Consider the following 7,175-nt stretch of genomic DNA (forward strand, 5'->3'; position numbering starts at 1 on the left):
ATATAGAATTTTCAGAAAACAGACACAAACTGCCAATACTATTCGTCAAGATTCCATACACCCTCAAACACACAAACGTGCAGCATATGATAGCATGGTTCATCGTGCATTCACGATACCTATGTCTAAAAAAGACCTCAATAGCGAACTCAACACTATAAGAGCAATCGCCAAATTCAACGGTTACAGCAGATCATTTATAGAACAGATAATCAATAAATTTAGACACCGGCCCAAGACTACTCTCACAAAAGAAAAACCTATAACTAACGTTTCATCTACTTTTACATTCAACGACGGTATCCATCAAATCACCAATGTTTTTCGAAAACATAACATAAAAATCTTCTTCAGAACTAATAATAGGACCTCAGAAATTATACATAATTCAACATCAGTCAACACCTCTAACAGATTTTCCAAATCTGGAATCTATAGATTCAAGTGTGTCGACTGCAGCGCCTCCTATGTGGGACAAACAGGACGCAACTTCATAACCAGATATTCAGAGCACGTCAGCGTGGTAAGATATAACAAGTTTTCTGCTATAGGCCAACACATTCACGACTCTAATCATAAGATTACTGATATAGAACATGATTTTGAAATACTTCAAATAGCAAACAAAGGGCCAATTTTGAACATTGTCGAAAATTGTTTCATTCATTGCGATCAATATTTCAACCCTAACTATAATTTAAATGAAATTGCTGAGAAATCTAATATTCTTTATGATCTTTTAATTAAATGGCTTAGAAATATTAGACCACCTAAAAACAATTCGATCTTTCAAATTATACGCAGTACATATCCACGTCATTTACCCTTTGTGTTTGCTCCACCTTAGCTCCATGACAGTTGCTCCACCTCTACCCCTCCCCTCTCCTCCCTTCCGCCTCGCCACTTAACCTTATAATCGCATCCATCAGTCCAGCTCCGTCCGCCGATCACTCAGGCTGCTCAAGGTGAGTTCGTTTCTAGTATTCTCTTGGTTTTTCTAGACTTTTTTTTTTTTTTTTAATCTTTCCTTCCGATCTTTCGCCTAATTCGACTTCTAATTTCTTCCCCAGGTTCCTCAACCCATATTGAAGTGGGAATTAATTCTTTGGATCTAACCAAGTTCATGTTTACGTTTATTTTCTGGAACCAAACTACAGAACACACAGTGTCAACTTCGTATGACATTAAACCCCACAGCATAATTTAACAGTTTTAGAAAACTAAAGATATATACAAGCTGGACAAACCACCATGGGTATACAACAACGGAGTCATCATTTTAACGGATTTTAAAATGGAATGCATCTTCATCATCTACCATATTTTATTTTGTATTCATCTGTGCAAGTGTTATAGTGTGTTTTTAAACTTGTTTCAAAGTCATATTTCATATTCATCCGTGCAGGTGTTATAGTGTGTTTAAAGTTGTTTTAAAGTTTTATTGTGTTTGCCCGATTTGACTTTGTGGCTGACGATGGCACATATCTGGTGCCGAAACTATTACCTCATGTGAACGATATGTGATTCTTTCACATTAATAAACATCTTTGTATGGAATAGGAGGAACACTCTTAATTTCAAATATTGTACTGAGACCATGACCAAAATTATTTCCCTGCTTGTGTGGTGGTGGTGATTATTGTTTTAAGACGAAGTACAACTAGGCAACCATCCTCTCTATAACGCTAATGAAAGAGAAAACGTGGAAGGGGTCCGACACTTCGGAAAATGAGTACATCGGCCAAAGAAGGCCACGAAGGACATGAAAATGAAAGAATCCCTAAGTCTAGAGTAGTCTAATACTGTCGGGGTCAAAAAGAACAAGAGTTGACCAAGGGAGGTCGGATAGGGTAGATGAAAGTGAGGAGCCTGGCACACATAAGTGGCTACCGTGGGTTTTATTGTACCGCCCCCACCCAAAGGGAGATCGCTGTTTGAGAAAAAAGGACAAACAGTTCCTCAGCAGCCGAGAAAGTGTCGGAAGTATCTACCTCACAAAAATTACCTATTAGAAATTTGTTAGTTTCTCAGTGGTAAAAGGGAAGAAAAATAACGAAGTACTACAGTGAAAGAGTTTCTATGAATAATCATACTGCCGGGCTGAGTGGCTCAGGTGGTTGAGGCGCTGGCCTTCTGACCCCAACTTGGCAAGTTCGATCCTGGATTTGAAGGTGCTCAAATACGTCAGCCTTGTGTCGGTAGATTGAATGGCACGTAAAAAACCTCCTGCGGGACTAAATTCCGGCATCTCGGCATCTCCGAAAACCATAAGAGTAGTTAATGGGACGTAAACCAAATAACATTATTATTTGTTGTTGTTTGAGTCATCAGTCCACAGAGTGTTTTGATGCAGCTCTCCATGCCACCCTATCCTGTGCTAAATTTTTTTCATTTCTATGTAACTGCTGCATCCTACATCTGCTCTAATCTGCTTGTCATATTCGTACCGTTCTTACTGCCTACACTTCCCTCAAAAACCAACTGCACAAGTCCTGGGTGTCTTAAGATGTGTCCTATCATTCTGTCTCTTCTTCTAGCCCAATCGATCTCCTCTCACCAATTTGATTCAGTGTCTCTTCATTTGTGATTCCATCTATCCATCTCGCCTTCAGCATTCTTCTGTAACCTCACATTTCAAAAGCTTCTTTTTTTTTTTTTTTTCCGAGCTAGTTTTCATTCATGTTTCACTTCCATACAATGCCACGCTCCAGACGAAAGTCTTCAAAACATCTTTCTAATTCCTATATCAGTGTTCGAGATAAGCAAATTTCTTTTCTCAAAGAAAGCCTGTTTGCTTGTGCTAATCTGCATTTTATGTCTTCCTTACTTCTGCCATCGTTAGGTATTTTACTACCCAAGTAACAATATTCATCTACTTCTTTTAAGACTTCATTTCCTAATCTAATATTTTCTGCATCACTGACTTTGTTCGACTGCACACCATTACTTTTGTTTTGGACTTATTTATTTTCATCTTGTACTCCTTACCCAAGACTCCATCCATACCATTCAGCAACTTCTTGAGATTTTGTGCAGTCTCAGATAAAATAACAATATCATCAGCAAATCTGAGGATTTTGATTTCCTTCCCAATTTCCTCTTTGATTTCCTTTACTGCCTATTCCATATAAACATTGAAAGAGAGGGGGGACAAATTGCAACCTTGCCTCCCTCCTTTCTGGATTGCTGCCACTTTTTCAAAGCCCTCAATTCTTATCACTGCAGACTGATTTTCATACAGATTGTAGATCATTCTTCGTTCTTGGTACCTGATCTTGATCACCTTCAGAATCTCAAATAGCTTGGTCCAATCAACATTATCAAATGCCTTTTCATGATCTATGAACACCACGTATGTGGGCTTGTCCTTCTTAATTCGATCCTCTAAGATCAGACATAAAGTCAGGATTGCTTCACGTGTTCCACAGTTTCTTCTGAAGCCAAATTGATTTTCTCCCAACTCAGTTTCAACTTGTCTTTCCAGTTCTCTGTAAATAATACGTGTTAAAATTTTGCAGGTTGAGATACTGAACTAATGTTGCGGTAGTTTTCACACTTGTCAGCACCAGCTCTTTTTGGGATTAGGTATAACAACATTCTGCCGAAAATCTGATAAAACTTTTCCTGTCTTGTACATCTTGCACACTAGATGCAATAATCTCGCCATGCTGGTTTCACTTAAGGCAGTCAGTAATTATTATTATTATTATTATTATTATTATTATTATTATTATTATTATTATTATTATTATTTATATTGAATAATCATACTAGATGAAGCAGGTGTTATTAATTTGAGGGTTCGAAACACTAACAGGTGAAATGTTGGTTGCTGTTTTGCTCTCCTATTTCTCTGAAGGGCTTAAGCACTGAAACATGGTACCCATTAGGCATCATCCAGTAAACAGTGACAAATTTGCAAGCTCTGGAATCTTGTGGCCATCAAAGAGAACAGGCAAAAAGCACATAGCTGTCAAAAGACAGGCATAGTGAACCTTGCGCATTATAAATATCTAGTGTAACTAAATCTTGAAGCTTCAGACTGCCTCATGTTGTATCTTGTGTTGCAGCTGTGTAGATGTTGGTGCAGGTCCATGTTGGGGGGAGGAAGGCGAGGCCGCAACCCCCGAGGGTCATCCGAGCACCACTGTACTGTCTGCACCAACATGAAGACACCGACCGGCAGCCACAACAAGAAAACAACTGCTTTTGCACCACAAATCATCTCATTGCTTTGTGCCATTCCGTTCTGCACGTAACATGGCCAAATGTATGTATGTTTGTTTGTTTCAGCTATTCCTCCAATATTTACTTGGATGCTTAATTAACAGGAGGGTTTCCAAATACTGTGTTAATGATTGTGACCAGTTAATCTTTCTGAGGAAATGTCAGACAATAATTTAAAATAAACATCATCAAGTTGAGTGAGAAGATGTCAAATGACATCAGCCTCAGGCTGTCCATATTATTGGTGGCTGGAGGACGTACATTTGATGAGTGCTTTCATTATCGTGAGGGAACACATCATACAAAATATGAAACTAGTAGAATTCAGCAACTTATCACTGGGTAATCACTCCTCTTCATCATCTTCTTGAAGCAAAAATTGATTTTCTCCAAGAGGCAGTGAGTATCTTCATCTAAGATCTATCGTTATTAAACCAAGCAACTTGTCTACACATATTACAGAGCAGACATAACAAAAATATATATCCCATTCTCCGAGGATTATTCATTCAGAGTAGAATGAGAAAAATGTTGTTACTATTAATAAATACATTGCAAGTGTGAACTATGATTGTTCAGAACAAGTTCCGTACAAGATCAATTTAAAGGCAATGGCTCCAAGTATGGGGAGGGCGCTTACGTTTGTAGATTCTTACTTCTTAAAACTTCCAAGTGAAGAGTTTGTTATGGGGAATGAAATATATTTTAAGAAATTCTGAATATTTTGACTCCTGTGACAAATTTTGGCACTATTGATGTGACCGTCATTTAAGAATATTCTGGTGTTAAAATTCATAGCTGAATGAAATTTTTTTCTGGAAAATGGGAACTTAACTATTACTCAATTGAGGGCAGAATTTCAACATACGTCTGACGGCCAAGCTAATGTTCTACAGATACAACTGGAGGTATTTTACATTTAAACTTCCTCTACAACGTCTCGAGCAATCTACAATCTCTCTGTCACAACGTACTTTACTGGCAGTGCGAGGAGATGCTCGCCAACAATACGTAGACTCTAACCTCAATACCACCAACTCTAGCTTATGAAGTGCATACGAGAAGGTCCGCTCAATGTATTTGGTTATTGAACATCCTCCAACACAAAAATAATAAAAATGTTGACAGCTCATTTGTAAACTACGTCTTTAACATTTGGCCATGTTACATGTACTTTTTGTCTCTTTTACCGTAGCTTCTTTGGTAGATGCTGTTCAATGTTACGTTGTCATCATCGTTGCTTCATGTTGTCTTGTTGTTTTGGTACCCGATGATTGTAATAACAAGCTTGCATCCCGATGAAGAAGTGAGTGTGTTTGTGAATTAGGGACAGTGCACCTAACTCTAGAAGCTGTGTAGTCAGTCACATAGACAAATCCTTCCATATTAATAAAACTCATAACAACATTCCGTAAAGAAAGTTAGCGCATCATTCCACCTGCTTCCCTTCTGCTAAGTTAATTGTAATTTTTAATTATTAATAATAAAAGATCCCTTTCCTTACTAAGAGTTCTTCAGGTAAACAGCAGCACATTATATTTTAATGCCAGCTTTGGAAGAGAGAGGCAAACATGATAACTAGGAGTGAAGCAGATTGCAGTAACCAAATAAAAACTGATGGTGTTCGTGAACATAGAAAGAGCAATCAAGTCGTAGCCATTTGGGTGCCTTTGAGACTGAAGTTGCTCTGATATACCGAAGAGTTATGTAGTACCGTATTTACTCACTTAATTTCCCCTCCATTTTTTAAACTTTTTTCAACCTCAAAAAAGGGAAGGGAAAATTATGCGAATCTAAATTAAAAATGGAAATGAAAAATCAAACAACTATCTTACTTAGGTTACAAAATTTATTTAGGCCTAAAATAGTACAAAATAACCAAAATTATAACACAATTCATTTTAATAAAAAAAATTGAAGGCAATAATATGTTCCCTAGCAATAATTATGCGTAAACCTTCGTCTTTTAATGTCACATGAGAATTTGTTGAAGATAGGAGCCAGATACCTGAAATAAATTATAATACTGTATTAGGGTAAAATCTGTAAAATTGCCTATGCTAATATGTATTTCACTTCAAAGAAATAGGCTTAACATGTCATTCATCGTCGCTTTCTTCATAAATCGTCTGCAATGAATCACTCCTATTCTCTTCCATCTCCCAGATGCAGCTCGATTGCCATTATTTTCGGCAAAATATACTGCAGACAATTTAAATTGTGCATTGTAACTACTGTTTTTCTTTCCCATCACGTCACTAATAAACACTTTGCACAACAATTCACATGTAAGAACACTGTTGAAAGCGATTTCTGTATGCGTGTGAGACACAGCTGATAACAGGGGCGAGTTATGACTAGCAGTCACAGGTGATAACAAGGGCGAGTTATGACTAGCAGTCACAGGTATGTTCTGGTCCCAGGGTCTGGAATGTTGAGTAATCAGTCATTCCTCCTCTCCTAGCATGAGAAATATGAACGGGAATTTCCAAACTAGTTCCCAATTGTTGTACATCGGCATGAATCACAATTATAGAAATAATAATTTACTGTTATTATTTCTATCAAATATCATCAATACGGACCAAAAATGATATTTATCACATGTAATGAATCACAAAGACGAGATAACTCCATGGCTCGCAACTAGTGGAAACTGTAGATAAAACAAGGGGGGAAATATGCAATTATTTTGTTTTTCCAAATGTTTGTTCTAAAAATCAGGGAGGGAAAATTATGCAAGTAAATAAGGTATTAGGTTCAATGAAATACATTCTCTTCATCTTGGTGTTATTTCCCACAATGACAGGATCCACTGTTCAAAACCTGACGTCAATTTGACACGGTCTGCTGCATTTGCAAGATGGACGCCTGCTGCTAGCAGTTCATCCTCCGCTTGTGGGGCCATCTTGGGGTTGTCGTCCATCTGGGCTAAGCACAAATGTCTG

At 37.6% G+C, this 7,175-nt stretch overlaps 1 protein-coding gene across 2 annotated transcripts in view; it reads left to right on the forward strand.

The window, feature by feature from the left end:
- The window catches only part of Cow (Proteoglycan Cow), a 309,533-nt gene extending 302,782 nt beyond the window's left edge, over positions 1-6,751 (forward strand). For both annotated transcript variants that reach the window (XM_067154949.2, XM_067154950.2), the window contains exon 11: positions 4,071-6,751. The gene's annotated coding sequence lies outside the window, so the exon portion shown is untranslated. The remainder of the gene's footprint in view (positions 1-4,070) is intronic.
- The last annotated feature ends 424 nt before the right edge of the window (positions 6,752-7,175 follow it).

The sequence above is a fragment of the Anabrus simplex genome, chromosome 10 (genome assembly GCF_040414725.1).
Source record: "Anabrus simplex isolate iqAnaSimp1 chromosome 10, ASM4041472v1, whole genome shotgun sequence".
Classification (NCBI taxonomy): Eukaryota; Metazoa; Arthropoda; class Insecta; order Orthoptera; family Tettigoniidae; genus Anabrus; species Anabrus simplex.